Here is a 17,427-nt window from a genome sequence, read left to right as displayed (position 1 = left end):
AGTCATAAAACACAAGGAAAAACTGAACTAAACATCAACTCATGACATCTTTCTTCTTGCAGCAGCAGAAATAAGACTTAAAAGAGTCATTATGATGATAAAAGCTCTGCACAGATCAGTAGAGTGCAAAAAAGAGATGATGTAAGGTTACTAGTTTCATCCCTCTCTTTCTCTCACCTCTCTGTTATTCTTATCTTTCATCATAAGTGTGTTTTTGTTTGTATTTCTTAAAGAACATAACTCTGACTTTAAGCCGCAAATGCATGCACAGGTGTTTCTACATCTTGCGTCGTCTTTTGACTTTGAGTGTTTGCATGATGTGATCTATACTGTATATATATTTTATGTATCATGTTTAAAACGTGTAGCACGTCTCATCTTCGCTCTAATCGCCTCTGTGTTGTTTCTGCAGGAGCGGAGTCGGACTGACAGCTGCTGCATGAAGACATCAAAGGTAGGATGTTTGATTTTCACCGTGTGTAAAGTTTAAGATGATTGCTTCTCTGCACAAACTCAAACCAGCAAAGTGTGTGGAACTTTCTCATCATGTTTACGGCAGATATTCAGCCTTAGATTTTACTTTTAACACCTTAAAATAAGATATTTATCTCATTAAGATGAATCTGATGAGAGTTTTTGCAGTGAAACAGAACCGCTTGTTTGCTGCAGACCGCCGTGTCTGACTTATCTTGTCGTGCAGTGTGTTATTTAGCGTGGTTTGATTGTGTGCACTCGTAGTTATGCTGCTATAGGCTTAGACTGCTGGGGGAACAGACAGACTGGGATCCTGTCTTTCCCTCTCTCTCCTCTCTCAGATGTTTGCAGAGGGAGGCCACACACCTGACACAGCACCTCTTCTTTGTCTTAATACCCGGCTTACTCCATGTTTTGTTCTGTCAAATTCCTCCTCTCTTTCTCTGCTCTCACCTTTTATTCCATCACGCATATATCCGTCACTGCTCTGCTTCCCTTTCTTTCCAAATGCACCGTGCATTATACCTCATCTCCTTCACATCTCTCACCACCACTCCTCTCTCTCTGTCGGTCTGCTCGCAGGAGAGCAGGGTAGCTGTGTTTCTTTGCCCTCGGCTTGTTAGAGAGCAAGTCGTCTGTGTTTCCAGCTGCTCGCTAAGAGGGCCGTCTGGCGTGTCAATCTGTCAGCGAACACACCTGACTGGAGCAACAAGTGCTGGGAGGGAGGGGGGCTTCACTCAGTGACCCCGGATCATCCACCGCAGGGCTCCAGCTTTCCAGCACAGACTGGATTTTTAAAGTTTTACTTTCTTTGGATGTTTGAAAAATCCCCCAAAACACTTTTACTCTCTTATTCCAGTCGACTTAAAGAAGGCGTGACTTTACTGTACTCTGATATGATACTAAAGTTAAGGAACCTGCATTTTACAAGAAAATAGAGGGGATCTTTTTGCTATTTTTTAACTTCCTGATTTTTGTTGTGAAAAGAAAAGACTCCAGACATGATATAAATTAGTCTTACATCTGCAAGACTTCAGGTACTGTCTCTTTAAAGCCCACCTTATTACAGGAGGTTAATGCTGAAGTCCAAATAACAAGCGTCCACTAGAGGCTGGTCCCAAAAGCTCAGACAGCTTCACTAAGTCCCCGTGTTAGAACACCTGTTTTTACAGCTGTATAAAATGTGCGAGTTTTGCAGCTCTGGATCATTATCTTGTCTCAGGACTATTTTAATCGCAGCGTCATTTGTGTCTCAGCTTCAGCAGCAACACAGAAATGATGACACAGCATGGAGGACAACAGAGAGGTCAGGAAAGGTAGCTTTGAGGTCACCCTCTCTCCGTCTCTGAGACAGACAGACGTGATGAAAGCTGGTAGAGGAGACATGGAGGACTGTACTGCTGCTGACAGTAATGTCAATAATTACAGCTTTTATCTCAGTCGGAGGTCACAAGGTGCTGCACTGATTGTGTCAGTGCACGGAGAGTCCCATGTGGATTGTGTGTGTCTCTGCATAATGCAAACACTGATGTCTGAGTTTGCATATTGTTTCTGACTCGTCTGGTTTGCGGAGAAGAAAAGGGACTCTCTCCCTCTCCGGCCTGCAGCAGCAGCTGCTTAGTCAGTCAGTTGGTCGGTTCACGGGGTCGCAGTCAGTCAGTAAATCAGTCGGCTCAGAGTTTCAGAAGGTGGAAGGTATGATTTATAAAATCTAAGTTTGGCACAAAGTTTTTTTGGTAAAGGGAACATTAGAATAAAATGACCCATACTTTTCTTTCTCTTCCATCCTTTATATCCTTCACTGTCTCTCCATCCATCCGTCGCTGCAGCAGGTTATGATTACCACAGATGACGGCCCGTCACGCTCGATCAGCTGCATGCTTCAATCCGTGGTATTGCCGTCTCACGTGTTCCTCCAGGTCGAGAAATACTGCTGCCAAAGCAGAAACCCCGAGGTGAAGCGGTTGATGTGGTCAGAAATCTTTCGTGGTATGTTTCTGTGGGGACTCATTTATCAGACGCACACAGGAACCACAAGCTGTGCCCTACATCCAGATCCTTTGTTTGGATTCAGCTACAGAGTATCAATTTGTCAAGTGTGAGGGCAGAGCTGGACCGGGTCCAGGAGCTGCAGCTGTGACGGGCTGAGAGGTAGAGAGAGAGGGTTTCAGGTGAACTCTCCGGAGACGCAGGAGGAAATTTAACTTTCAGATTTGATGTCTGAACTCTGCGGTTTGACTCCCTGGAACTCCTGAAAAGTGCAAATTCTGATACGTTAACAGGGGTTCCCAGGACGCCAAGTTATCAACATTATCTTGGAATTACTGCACACCATATTGACACTGTTAATAAAGGCCGATTCAGAAGCGTTCTTACATTTCCTTCGCTCTAACAGCTTTCTCATGCTTCTATTAAAAGAAGTTGGCTGTTACTCATCCAATGATTAAGATTACTGTAAACAATACAACCAGAATCAACTCCTCAGACCTTCCTGCAGTTTGTCACTGATTCCCCGTCAGCCTCTCCTTTCATTCGGCAAAAACAACCCAGCATAACCACAAATACTCTCCACACAGACCAGGTCAGAGCCGGGCTACGGCTTGTTTTGATGCAAAGCTTTCTGGGAATTTTCTTTCTAATTGCCTTGTTTGCTTTTCCAGGTTGAGTGTTTTTTTCCACCGTGATGAACGGTGACTTGGACAGGACATGAGTGGGGATTACTGGACACTTTAGCCACCACAGCAAGATTTGATGCATTCCTGTAAGATCGCTGCAGAGAAATATATCACCGCAGTCTTTTCAAGTCTCTCAAAAACAGACACTGCATGCTGCCAGAGTTTGGGAAGTAGTTTCTTTGAGAACAAGAAAATGGATTGAATTTCGTGCTCGTGTGCAGAGAGGGAGGCGAGGTAATGACATTTGAAGAGTAATTGGTTGGTATGAAAAAACACCACACACCTTAGAGCTGGTTTATGTCATCAGAAAAAATATGGAAAATATGCCGAGGGGAAAAAATGAGGTTGTGTTGATTCGTGTGTATATGTTAGTGTGCTCTGTAGGTGTTTGTATGCATAAATCTGCATCCACGTCCTGGATGTGTTTTCTTACTTGTCATGCCACGAGGTGAAATACATCTCTTTAAAGACCAAGGGTCGACTCATTTGTCTTCTTTGGTTCAGAGCGTGTAAACAGTCGTAAATCGACGACTGAAGATGATGTATGTGTTTTTGCAAGCTACCACACTGATCCGTCCTCACTTCTCCTCTCTGTTTCTGAAGTAGACAACGTGGGTTGTTGTTCTGAGATTTCCAGCTCCTCAATGTTTAATGTGAAGTTGTAAAACAAAGGAAAAAAACATGTATGAAAATGTTTCTTTACGGCGAAGGTCGTCACCTCTCTGTTTTTGTGCAGAAGGTTCTGTTCTTGCACGCTCCTTATTTCAACTTGTGCATGCATAAACGATAAAAAACAAAAATTGAACATGTGCTGTTGTGCAATGTTTCTAGGAAATAGCCACAGCCTTTCCCTTCCTTCGCCTGCTGTTAGGATTTTATGCTTTTCAGGTAGCTGCCAGCGATTTAATTGGAGGCACAACAACTCAGAGTGAAACCACAACAGGTAGTTTAAAAGTCAGGGAAATGTGGAGAGTCCAGTTCAAGTGAATAAATCTGCATGCTGGTCTACTTTTTCAAAGTCCTTCTTACCTCGGGGGACAGTTGTGTTTTCGTGTAGTGCTGTGTTCGTGAGCTGTACGTAACATCCAGTTGGTGACACATCCCAGTCTGCCCGTATTCCGTTGGAGGCGGTACAACCTGGACCCATTAACACCAAACATGTTTGAAATTTAAAATCCCAGGTCATGGCTTCCAGGATCATTTCATCGACTAATCAGTTACGGCAAACCTTGAATCAGGCCACGCCCTCGATTATTGGTGGTCCAAAACCAAGCCCGAAATTGGGCCTAAAATCCTCCACCCTGAGGTAACAAAGCATCACAAGACTTTTCCAGATTTGTCACTGGATTCCAAACACTGACACAATAACTAGTACAACAGATGCCATGTGGAATCACACTGTAAATATTTACCTCAGCTGAAAACGAGGTATGTTTGCATGTCTGCGGTTTAGGACAGCGTCAGTGTCAGTAAACCATTGGAAACCTGTTTGTAATTCATCACTAACAAATCATATTTTCTGATATTCACAAGCTGCTCATGTCCACCCACCCGGTCTGCCTGTGATCACTCAAACAAAAGGATACCACAGACATGATGACAGAGGGAGAGAGTCCAAGGTTGGAAGCTGTGGGTGTTTGTAGTTTGTGTTCTTCATCAGATCATCCGTCTCTCTGGGTGGAGGAGTTATCAGCGAATGTCAAGTAAGGCTAAAACGACACCGCCACTGTTTTTGAGTCATGGGAACAAAGTTTCTCTTTCTACGATGCCCTTAAGGTTAATAAAGGAGAGGTGCTTTCCATCTTTTGAGTCTTTATCAAAACATTTTACCTCTTCAAACCTTGCTCTTTTTTACCACGCCTGAAAGCCTCATTGGCGATCACTACCTGCAGCTCATAATCACAAAAACACTTGTGGCTTAGATTCAGTGTGTGTGCAAGTGTGTGTGTGCAAATGAGAAACAGACCAAAGAGACAAACACACTCTCCTTTAATCCACAGGTCTGCACTTTGTCGGATGAACTTGTATTGGTGAGTGCGTCAGCGAACAGACACGGCATGTTTAACATTTACCGTCTCTACCGTTGACTTGTGGAGTCAAAGTGTTGGCAGATTCAGCGGGGAGAGCATCAGCTCTGTAGTCAAACTCTCACAGGATGCCAAGACTTTCATTGTTTTAATCCGTTATTGAATCATGCTGCAGATTTTAAATTTGATTTGGAGTATAATAGGAGACGTGGCAGAGCGCTTCACACTGCTTTCAAGGCATTCGTAGGTCGGCTCCTAATCTGGATGTTTGGGCCAACACATGTCTGGGTTCTGTCATCAATAACACAAACATGGGAAGTGATTCAACTTTGGAATAATGTGCTCAATATGCAGAAAAGTAGGGTCACTCTGCAGAAAAAGGCCATTTAAAGCTACAGTAGGGGATTTTTGCTGGTTACAAATCAGGGAGTCAGAAGTTGCACAGATGAGGACATCTTCCTACGTAGATGTCCGTGCAGTGAAGACTACAGATGGGAGTTGTTTGATCTTAGAGCTTAAGTTTCTTTTGGTTTCTGGAGTTTGGAAGGATTTCTTCTATAATTTGTAATTCATGTTTTTGCTCTCTGGTCTCGTTTTTCTAAGTAACTCTTCTTTTGGGCTGCACATATTTTCGTGCACAACACAATAATAAAATCCCCCAAATTCCCCCAAAACTGAAACCTGTTAGTGGACTGACCTGGTTCTCACAACACTCTGCTGAACCAACACACACGAGGAGGTTGAGGGGGACAAAGGAGAGCAGGAATGCCTTCACGTGCACATACAGTACACCTCAGATGATGAGAAACACATGCCTGCTGCAGCTTTAGATCGACATATGCATGATTTTTTTAATATAATATCTTTACCATGAAGCTTGGAGGATGGAAGTGGTTTGATTTGATGAAATTACTGCAGTTTTTCGAGCCGGTCTCGCTTACCTGGTCTCATGAAATCTGCTGCCAAGAATAAATAAAGTGATGCAAGATTATTACATGTGTGTTTCATGTTGCCCCAGCTGTGGTTGGACCTGCTCAGGTCTGAGTCTGGCCTGCGTCTCTTGCTGTGGCCTCGGATTTGGCTCGGTTTGCATTCCCCAGGCTGCACACACACACACATACACACACACACACCTCAGGCTGCAGAGTGGGTCAGTAGGACAATACTGTGTGTGTGTTTTTCTGGGTTTCTGCTTTATTTTGATCTACAACCCCACTTTGGATCTGGTATCCAGCAGGATGAAAGGGGGATGGATGATTGCACAGTTGGCAGTGCTTTTAATGAGGACTTTTCATTGGGCTGCATGGCAGGAAGAAGAACATTCACATGCACATAAAGCGCCTGTGATCCCTCCACCACTTTATACACACTATATCATATTCTGCTGTTATAATCTGCAGTTTACGGCACGGTTACAGAGCCTCTCAGGTGCATGCACATTCCACGTTAAGCCTCGGAGTAGCACGTATATCCTGACAGAGAGTAATGCCCACAGACATTTGAGGCCCCAGCAGTGGATCCTCAAGTAAACCGACACGGACGGCGACCAATCCCTCGTGCCGCGCTGGCAACCGTCCAGGGTGTTAATTTACAGAAAAACTTTCCGTGAGGTTGGCGGTGCAGCAGTCTCATGGAGGAGAGAAATTTCCCCATATGACTTTGCGTTTGTTTTGTGACCCCGTTTTTTTATTCTGATCGTGGTTTTCATGCCGGGCCGCGGGTCGGCTGTGCTGTCCTGTGGTGGCTGACTAAATGCTGCATGTCTGGGAAATGTGACCGCCCTGAATCATCATATTTCTTGGGGAAATCCCCCGTCATGTGATGAGAATAATGCCCCATGTCTGCAACTTGTTTCTACATATTTAAGAGCCTAAATGACTGACAGGGACATGCAATATCCATCAATCTTCCTCTATAAAGCACCAAATCCCAACGCCAAGTCTGACAGACAGGACTCAGTCTGATCTCATCTTAATCCACCATGAGCAGAGCACTTTGCAGCATTTAGCAAGTTACAGTGGCAAGGACAAACTTCCTTTAACAGGCAGAAACCTCCAGCAGGACCAGACACATGTTAGACACACATCTGTTGAGACCGTGTTGGAGAGAGGGATAGAGGGAGATGAAGAGAGAGAGAGATGATAGTGGTGGTAGTAGCAGCAGGCAGTCTACGGCAGAGATCCAAAGGAACCTTCGAGACAAGGGAGCTCAGGGACTCCAAAAAGGTCTGTGGTTAGTAACTTTAATGGGACAGGAAAACTTAAAGTAAGAGACAGGGGGAGAAATAGGATCCCAGTGGGTCAGTCTAAGCCTATAGCAGCATAACTAAGAGCTGGTTCAAGCCTGATCCAGCTCTAACTATAAGCTTTATCAAAAAGAAAAGTTTGAAGCCTACTCTTAAAAGTAGAGAGGGTGTCTTCCTCCCGGACCCTGACTGGTAGATGATTCCAAAGGAGGACACCAGAATCTCCCTTCTCTTCATACAGTCCACTGTCTCATTCTGCAGAATTCCCCGTCCTCTCTCCTGCCTCTAAAAAATATTCCACTCTCCTGAGCTGCTCGAAAAACAAAAGGAAGCAGACACTTGAAAACACATAAATCGACACAGCCTTGCCAAAACGTTTGAAACAACACAGCCGAGAGCTGCTGACACAGAGCGAGAGGAATGCCTGATGGGTACTCTGTCTGTCTGTGCGTCAGAGCTGACCTCTGCTAAGTCGTGTCTGTGCTTCGACTGGTAAGGGTTAAACCTGCTCCTCCACGAATGCACCATGGGACCGGATGCACGCTCATCAAGACATGCAAATACTTCCAGGCAGATTTGCACACACATGCACACACACTCTGAGACTTAATGTGCCCTGCCAGCATATGTCAGAGTGTGTTTATCCTGCAGTTAGTGGCGTGTGAAACCTGGATGAAATTTCCCGCTGTGTGTTAGCGTGAGTGAGGCTTTACCGGAGTGTAGTCTGGACGTGCACGGCCATGCGTGCTCTCACAGACGAGTCCAGCTGAACCCTAAAAATACTCTTCCTTAGCTTGTTTGCTAAAGCTGGGGATTTACTGTCTGCATTCAATAACGTGCAAACCTGTCATGGTGGGCTACCTCAAAATGCTCAGGGTCACGGATCAAACTGTTGCCTTTCTTGGAATGAGGAGAACACATTCGTCGGATGGTAGCAGAGAAATGAGCTAAAGGGATTTCCTGTTTTCTGCATTCAGAAACGTCTTTAAATCATTCACCAACGCCAAAAACATCACAACCCAGACGCCTGATCAAAGAGGACTCACCCAAGATATTTGTTGTTACCTCATACGACACTCAAAGATGACTCAGAGACAGTGGAAGAACTGCTCGTGCCTCTCTGACACTTTTACATCCTGACTTATGGACTGAGCCGCATAAACACACTCCACCGCCGTATCTCACAGACTGTCACCAGACACGGCTTTGCGAGTGTGTTTGTAGATCTGTGCAGATGTGCTTTTCGTCCCCTGATCCCACCGCGGATCAGAGTCTCAGCTGTTTGGCCCGGACTTCTACTCTCTCTCTCTGCAAGTGTCGAGCCAAGTTCTGCTGGACGCGTGACAGCAGCACTCGTCAAAATAAGATGTTGTTGTCCAGTAGAGTTTTACGTAACTTGAGTTGGCTTTATTTTGATATTCTTGAAAACACATTCCTGAACTCTTAACTCTCGTAGTATGAGCGGGAAAAGCGGGAAGAGGCGGGATGTTGTATTTTAAATGACTTTGGTGCATGAGGGGCTGCAGCTTGGTGGTCCCATCTGTTAACATTAAGGGGGCGCAGCTTATGAACTATGCAGCACCCAATCAGAAGGTGGAGCTCTACATCTTCTAGCTTCATTTTTGGACCTCTGGCGTGTCCACCATCTTTTTATAGAGTCTATTTCTATCACTTTGGTGCTGACTTTCATCAAAGTGATTGTTTGCCTCCTCCTTTTTCCAGAAGTTAGCACTTTGGCTGCTTTCACCAGCAGGTTAGTCCAAAGGTAGACGCATTAAAGTTAGCCCTTTGTAGAACCCTATAAAGTCACCACAGCTTAACTTTCCTCATTTTTGTATTTCTAAAGACACTTGGCAAAAACTTCCACCCACCCATCACTCCCTCCCTCCCCAGCTGGGACCCACCCAGGCAGGGTAAACGCAGGGCAAGGCCTCCCTGCAGCTCCAACTGGTCACCAGCAGGTCAGCCTCACCGCCAGACCCAGGTCAGGGCCTTTGATGGTTCCATCCCATCCTGGAAAAACAGCCTGAGGTCTGGACGTGGAGCCTGGGAATCTGGCTTCCACCTGCTGCAGAGCGAACGGAAAGATTGAGGCTGGCGGTTTAACAAGTCTCTTAATCGAATATTTAGTGTTCAGGACTTTTTATTAAAACCTGTGAAAAAAGGAAAATGGGGTGAGATAATCGTGCTCGGTTCCAATACAAATCTTGTTTCAAGAATTAGTTACAGGCCTTTATTTGATCCCTTGATTGGGTTTAATGGAATTCAAGCCTCTGCATTATTTTTGGCGGTTAAAATATTAAAGCTAAAACTCTCTTGAAGAGATATTTATTTACATGTTGGAGAAAGAATGTTTTTAATCTTGATAAATAAACGTCATAAGATGGAAATTGGCACCACAGTGTGTGAGTGAGAGAGTGAGCGCTCTGCGCCTCGCCCCCGTCAGGACTCCAGCTGCAGCTTCTTGCCCACTCTTGGAAAATGACGGTTTTCAGATTCCTCCGGGTTCGGTCCATCTTGTGGCTTTTTTTGTTGTTGGAGAGTTTAAGTTCGTAGGTGGCTGGAAAAAATGTGAACTTTGGGAGTTATTAAGTAATCTGTCCCTTTTGTGTTTGACGTCCTCTGGAGTTGCAGCGAGTCAGGGTGTAACTGGAAAGATGAGCTATCCTCACTGGCTGAAAGATTACAAATGAGCAGAAACGGAGCAATCAAACATGCTGCAAAAACACAGGGGGATTATCTAAGCTCATTAAAAAATGATGTTTTTCTAACGCTTTAAGAAGACTTCTAAAAAAATGACATTTTCCATTTGAAGCTGGGAACATGGCGCAAGAAAATCCAGACAATTTTGGACCCTCCCTCCCTCATGTTTTTTGATATTTCTAAATATTGTGATGCCATATTTTCTAAGAAGAAGATCTGGCTGCACTGATTTGAAATCGTAAACATGTTGAATATTTAAGTTTAGATATCTTGTTGCAAGGGGGAAACCCTACGAAACAATACACAATGAAGCAGCAAGCTGACTGAAGAAGGAAGTACAACAATCGATCACGACTCGTGTAAGACGATCAACATCCAAGCTTAAAAGGAGGCTAAACACGGAAACTTAACCCATCCGAAGCAAACCTGAAACACATTTCTCAAATACACTCTCTCTTTCAGGCTTATCTTGACAACTCATCTCTGAAACAAAGCTCCAGCTCTAATCCCTGTATGTTCAGATTTCACTCAAAGGTCACCTGAGAGTTCAAACATCCTCAGGTGCAGGTTTTTGGCCTTTCGGGAGAAACCGCTCTGGCTTTGCTCTCAAAGGAACGCTCATTGTGGACATTCCTGGTTAATTAAGGGTTAGGTGGGCTTGGTATGTAGAATGACACAGAGGGGCTGGAGGTAGAATATTTTAAAGGGCGTTTCCGTAAAAAGGTGGTTCAAGAAAAACAAAGAATTCCTTATCAGTTGTGTTTTTTTCAGGGGGAGTTAAAGCTCCACTCCACACATGCCTTTAAATGAGCTAGAAAGTCATGTATGTTTAATACAGATACTTCCACTTCAGAGTCAAAAGGTCCCTACATAAGCTTTAAGTTCCTCCAAAGTACAAGTTCACAAAAATGCAAGACAAAAAGTCCTATTTTTTAGAAACACTCGTGGGAAGGTAGTGTTCCTGCCCGCTGCTCTCAGAACAAACTGTTAATTATGTAGAGGAAGTACATATAATGACATGACGATTGTTAGCTTAGCAGCAATAAGAGATAAATGCAAACATATACACCCCTGCATGTTCCCAAGGCCATGCCTACCAAACACACCCTCAAATTACTGTTTGGCTTAGCAAGCAGGAAGTGTCTAAGCCCACTCAATCTGACCGATGTCCTGGGGACAGCCAATGGGAGCAGGGGGTTAATGAGGGAGTCGATGGCCTGTATAGCCGAACTGGACTGTCAGTCTTTCTCCTTGTTGGCTTGAATTCAAAGAATGTGGGCAGAACAGCAGCAGAGAGGAGTAAAATAAAGAAGGTTGGGGGGGGGAGAATAGATGGAGGAGAAGGAGGAAGTTAAAGAGGCTGGAAAGCACCTGAAGTGTGAGTCAGGGGAGGAAGAGGAGGAGGGTGCTGGGTGCAGCTGCAAAAACACAGTCTGGCAGTCCGAGGGGGAGCTGCTCGACTTGTGTACACACACTTAATATACATGCTCGTCCATATGCTCTGAAAGCTTTCCTCAAACTTACATGTCACCTTAGAAACACATAAATCAGCAGCTGCAAGCACTTTCTCATCCTGATGCACTGAAATGGTTAAAACATATATATATGTCATAGCCGGTTTTAAACACACATAAGGTCAGCTAGTGCAGCTAGCCACAGCCGCTGATCCACACCCCTACATCTGGCAGCCGTGGATCTGGCCTTGGCCCTCGCTTCGCAGCCCTGTGGTGGTCTGCTGCAGGTCTCGGTTTCCCAAAAGCATCTCGCCGTCTGCTGAAACAAAGCTGGACTCCTCACAGAGAAGCAGTCCAGAGTCTTACCCGGCGAGGCCAGAGTGTGCTGTTTACTCTGCAGCAGCACTTAACTGCAAAATAAACAGGAGTGTGAATGTGGAGTGCTGCAGTAATTTGAGGTCACGGTGGTAGCAAACATGGCGTGCATGTAGAGAGAGGTCCCAGTTCAAAGACAGCTACGGTTCTTTTTATCAGGCCTTGGTTTGCTGTAAATGTTCCCGGCTCTGTGCAGCTGCAGGTTGACTGTAACATGTTTTAACTCGGCTGAGGAAATGACATCATCTGACTCTCCTCCCTCTACCCCCCACTCACATTTTACACTTTACCTCTCTGGAGAGGTGAAGTCCTACTGCAGCGAGGGAGGCGCAAGTGAAAAAATAAACATCATACAGTGCTTTTTATAACAACAAAAAAAATATTGGTTGGTTTGTTTCTGTTGTGTTGATGAAGGTGTCCCACAAGGCTCAATGTTAGGTCCCCTGCTTTTTACTCAAACTTGTTGGCCTCTCTTCAAAAGGAATAACAAAACTTGTGTAAATGTCCAAGTCATGTTGATAAGTTGCTAAATGTGACTATGTATTTTTATGTTACAGTGCACTTCATCATATTTATTAGGCTTTTCTTTACAGCAGCTTTGACCTCCGCCTTGTGTTCCACTGAGCGTGACTTATGTGTTTTTATAAGCTCATAGTAAACAGTTGCCACCCCAAAGCTGAGCCGCAGAGGAAAGAAAAAAAAGGGTCCAGAAAAAGGAAGCAGATAAAACAAAGATGAAAGCGTTTGCAGCCACAGAAGGGAAAACACTTTGGGGAGGTATGTTTGTGAACACAGCTTAAGATCATAATCGTGAAAACATGAGCTCACTGTAAAGTCGGAGTCTCTGCTGCTGCCAGAGTGAAAACTGCTCCCTGACTGCCGCTGTGTTTTCTGTGTGCTCAGCAGATGTCTCCCGCTGATGACACAAACGGATCCATGCGTTAGCCGGTTAGCTGACCTCAGATCAGTGTTCGGCTTTGTGTGAATTAAGTGAATTATTTGATACTTAATGTGTTTTGTTCAGCACGTGGAAAGAGAAGGGAAAGCATTTATTGGGATTTGGTGTCACCATAAAGCAGCATAGTCAATACGTGGCCTGAATTGAACCAGCGTTCACACCAGGTCAGCTCTCTAACCTCAATATGAAGGGTCAACATCATCACTAGAGTACATTCAAGAGCCTAACAATCCTCCCATTCCCACAACTCGAGCAAAACCGCTTCCTCTTACGTTCTTGTGGTTTTGCTCCGGTGTTGCAGAGTCAAGATATCAAAAGTTAGACACATGCCAAATGCTCTTTTGTTGGTTCCCAGTTCAACTTGTTTTGGGTTAGATCTGAACCCTATGTGTTGTGCAATGGCGCAGGTTCTTCTGGAGCACTCGCCAAATATTGTTTTGGAGTTTTTCGGTCTCTGCATTTATCTGCACCCTCCTTCCTCCAGCCCCAGTCTGTGCAGGGTGTCATGATCATAGCATCCCTGTCCACTCAGCTCACTGTATGGATGATATGGTTAGAAACTGAGAGGCTGCAGATCCACCACGGAGGCAGAATTTTCATAATTTTTGCAACTGAATTGAAACTTTTGCTTAAAAGACAACAAGTGCATGAGCTTAAAATACCTTTACACGGGACTATGACTGTATAAGTGCTTAAAAACTCAGTGAAAGTTGAATGTCAACCAGAGACCATGAGTTTAGAGTTTGCTTCCTGTTTTGATGTTGTGAAATGAGGACATGTTGGTAGATACTGATGCTCCTGTCATTAGCCCAACTTGATAACCTCCTTTAATTATCCTCTTTAATAGCTTTATGCTTTATTAATGGGTAACTGTGTCACTATGGAAAACATCATGTTTACACTCTATCACAGTCTTCTTCCTGTTGCAGGAAACGTATCAGTTTATTAACTGAGGAGGATTTTGTTCCTGGAAGGATTATCAGCATCAGACCTAGTTTTCCACCCATGCCTCATTTACCCAGCTCCTTTACTACTTTGTCCGTTTCCCAGCATGCCTCGGGCCAAAAAAGCTAGGGAACCACCCTGCACAGGATGCGAGACTATTTGCAGGCGTGAACACTTTGCCAGGATAAAAATACACGCCACCAAACAGACAACAATGCAGTTCATGTTAGCGGGCTAGCTTGTTAATGATGCTGAGGTTTACGAGCAGTCTGTTTCTCACCGTGGAAAAGTTTGCAGCCGCTCAGAGGCTCCTATAAACCGGCTACTAATTCAGATTATGTAGAGGGGGCTTTAACTCATGAGAGGGCTCTTCCTGTGTGTTTAATCTCTCCTGCTTTCTGTTTGTGCCTCTCTCTCTGTCCCTTCGAGGGTCGTCTCCTTGTGAAACGTTCAACGATAATGACGACTGGGAATCCAGTTCATCTCGTAAAATCTCTAATTGCTCCTCCTGGTACTTCCGTGCATCCCCTCCCCCCTCTTCAGACAAACTCACACACACACACACAGATTTAAAATATTCACTCCGCAGAGCCAAATGGAAACACCTTAAAGTTAATTTTGTCATAGCTGCTAGCGTGCCCGATGGAATTTTTTGATTTTTATCCTAATGCTGTTTTCAATTTAATGCGACGCTTTCACAGGGGTGGGCCTCGTCCACAGGGCTTTAAAACATGGAGAATCATCCCGCCATAAAGCTTACAAGACCCCAAATACCAATTATTAGCTATCAAGGTCCATGAGCGGCTCTGACTCGCCTCTGAAATATGCCAAATGACATAACAGAGTGTTTAAGCCTGGCTTTGGCCATAGTGAAGGAAAGTCATTGACTAAAAAAAGACTCCTCAGTTCTGGTTGACATGTCACAGTGAAAAGAGAAACTTATTCCGCAGTCTTCTGGGGTCAAACTTGTCACCACAGCTATAGTGAAGGAGCTGAAAAACAAGCCAGAGCTACAGAGACACCTTTATGCTGCGCCAACAGCTAACGGAAGATTTGGGGACTGGTGCAGCTGCCACGATGCTATTTACTGAAGGAGAACGGTTCCATCCTGTGTCAGGACGTTTGGAATAATACTTTTAATTTGATGTCAGTTTGGTGGCCAGGAATGGGAGCTGTGCCTTTAGTAACATGCCTTGTTTCACGGGTTAGGAGCGAAGGTGATGAAAGGTTCGCCAATCAGAGAGTTAGTGCAGTTTATGAAGAATGTGTGCATCAAACTATTAATAGTTATAGTTTATGGGGACCTCAGGGTATGACCAGCGGGAGGAGATCAGATATGTAATGGGGTGCAAGTCCAGAGCATCTTAACAAGTCAACAATAAAACCTTAAAATCAATTCGGGAGCCAATGGAGGGACACTAAAACAGGAGGGATGTGGTCTCTCTTTTCGGTTCTAATGAGGAGTCGGACTGTCGGGTTGTAACTTGTGCAAACTATGATTGTTTAAACATGTCTACAACGAGCATGCATGACCATCTCCTTAGCTCCTTACCTGCATGAATCAAGCCTGCACCACCAGGTTGACACGCTGGTTCACAGTGAGGTTCTCGTTAAAGATGACACCTACATTTGTGCGCTTGGCGGCGATGTTGTCCAACAGGGAACCAAGTTGCGTCACCATTCCTGCTGAACCTGGGCCGATGTTTTTTAAAAGCGTTGAGTTACCAGCCTTGAAGCTTGATTGGCAATGTCAATGATGTAATATATTTAGGGATGGTAACATTAGCACCTCCGACATTACTGAGGTGCATTAACTCGTTAACAGCAGTGGATTATGGGTAGTTTGTATAAGAGAGTCTGTCGAGTCAGTAACAGTCTGACAGTTTGGGATATCTGGAGATTCTCACAGAGCATGGGTGGGGCTGACGTCATTAATGGCCCTAATTAAGCTCTAAGAGTATTTATTCTTCATGACAGCTATCGTCATAAAGGGAATATTGCTCATCAGTGGCTTTAACTCACTGTTTTATGAAAGTCACAGCGATCCAGCTACATTCTTCTGGGAAACATGAGAGCGAAGGGGTTAGAAAAGTTAACAAACAAGGCCGCAGCCCACACCAGACAAGAGGAGCTGAACGGACGGACCACACAGCAAGCGCCCCCGAGAAACTGGGCTACAAGATCTATTAACACAACAAACCACCGGGTGTAATTTCCCCACAGATGAGCCAGCTTCTCACTGCCAGGGAATGTACCAGGGATGTCAGGAAGAAACCTCAGAAATGCTCCGAGCCTGAAGTGCAGGTGAAGAAGTCTTTGCTTCTAATTTGTTAGATTTATTTGATTGAACCAGACCCGGCTTACAGTTTGGAAAAGACTCCTTTAAAGCTGGAACATGAATAAGATATGACCAAATTTACTCCTGCTAGTTTCAACATCTGGAATGGCAACATATAAAACATTTGACACATGCAAGCCGACAGATAAGGCTGCACAACTCTGCTTTTATCTAAATGTTAATGTACAGGTAAGCATGCAGAAATGGTAAATATGCTAGTGCTAGCATGCTAAAAGTGTGCCTCACAGTATCGACAATAATATTAATAATAACTGGGATTTATACAGCGCCTTATGGGCGGCTTTCAAGATCTTTTTACCTTGTGTATTATGCAGCGGTAGGTCTGATGCACTAACATTTCGGCGGGTGATGCAGCAGACATCTTGAATTTGATGGTGCAAACTCATTCCCTACACCGGTTGTTTATTTCTCCAGCAGTTAGACCTACATGATAGTGTGAGGATGAGGAATTCAGCACTGAACAGCTCTTAAGAAACCCTTCTCTCTGATGCTCACACAACACTATTCTTTGGGTAGTTTTACTGTTACCTGTACAACACAGCCAGTCTGTCTTCTATTAAGCTGTACAGTGACCTTTGACCTCATGCAGAGGGAGATATGTATCATAAGCACATGGTTTGTATATTGCTTCCTATGCTATCGTCCATACATCACGAATGGTTTCAGGGGGTGGTGGAGTATTCCTTACACACAGTCCCGGAGGTGAGATTAGAGTTTTCATAGAAGCATCATACTCCAGGATAATATAGAAAGCTGACTGATGGGTGTATTTCTGTAATGCATTACGCTCTTTTGGCATCCGTCCAGTGTGTAGATGCCCTGAGGGTATTGTTTCATATACGTAGTTCCTAGAAAGGAGAATGTGGAACAAATGGAAACAACATGAGCACAGAGTACTCGCTGTAATATCAACTTTATGGAAGCATTTTTAAAAAACAATAAAAGAGGAAAGAGGAGAACTGGAGGATACGGACTTGTCCTTCAGGGATGTAGCAGCATAGATATGTTCTGAAATGTTCATCACAACCCTGATTCCAAGAAATGAGAAGTGCAAAAACAACATATCAAATGTTGAAATGGAAAAATATACGCTTATTTTGAATTCAATGCAGGCGCCACGTTTCAATAACTGGGACAATCTGGGGAACCTCTGTATAAGTCGCTGCCGTATACTTCCAGCTGCTACAACTACTACTATCTGTCTCTCCACTA

At 44.4% G+C, this 17,427-nt stretch overlaps 1 protein-coding gene across 2 annotated transcripts in view; it reads left to right on the top strand.

Moving 5' to 3' along the window:
• LOC117807992 (sodium- and chloride-dependent GABA transporter 2-like) overlaps nt 1-17,427 on the top strand; it is a 201,279-nt gene that overhangs the window by 123,170 nt on the left and 60,682 nt on the right. For both annotated transcript variants that reach the window (XM_034677364.1, XM_034677367.1), the window contains exon 5: nt 413-454. The gene's annotated coding sequence lies outside the window, so the exon portion shown is untranslated. The remainder of the gene's footprint in view (nt 1-412; nt 455-17,427) is intronic.

Source organism: Notolabrus celidotus, chromosome 24 (assembly GCF_009762535.1).
Source record: "Notolabrus celidotus isolate fNotCel1 chromosome 24, fNotCel1.pri, whole genome shotgun sequence".
In the NCBI taxonomy this organism is placed as follows: domain Eukaryota; kingdom Metazoa; phylum Chordata; class Actinopteri; order Labriformes; family Labridae; genus Notolabrus; species Notolabrus celidotus.
This window is presented reverse-complemented; position numbering and strand designations above follow the sequence as displayed.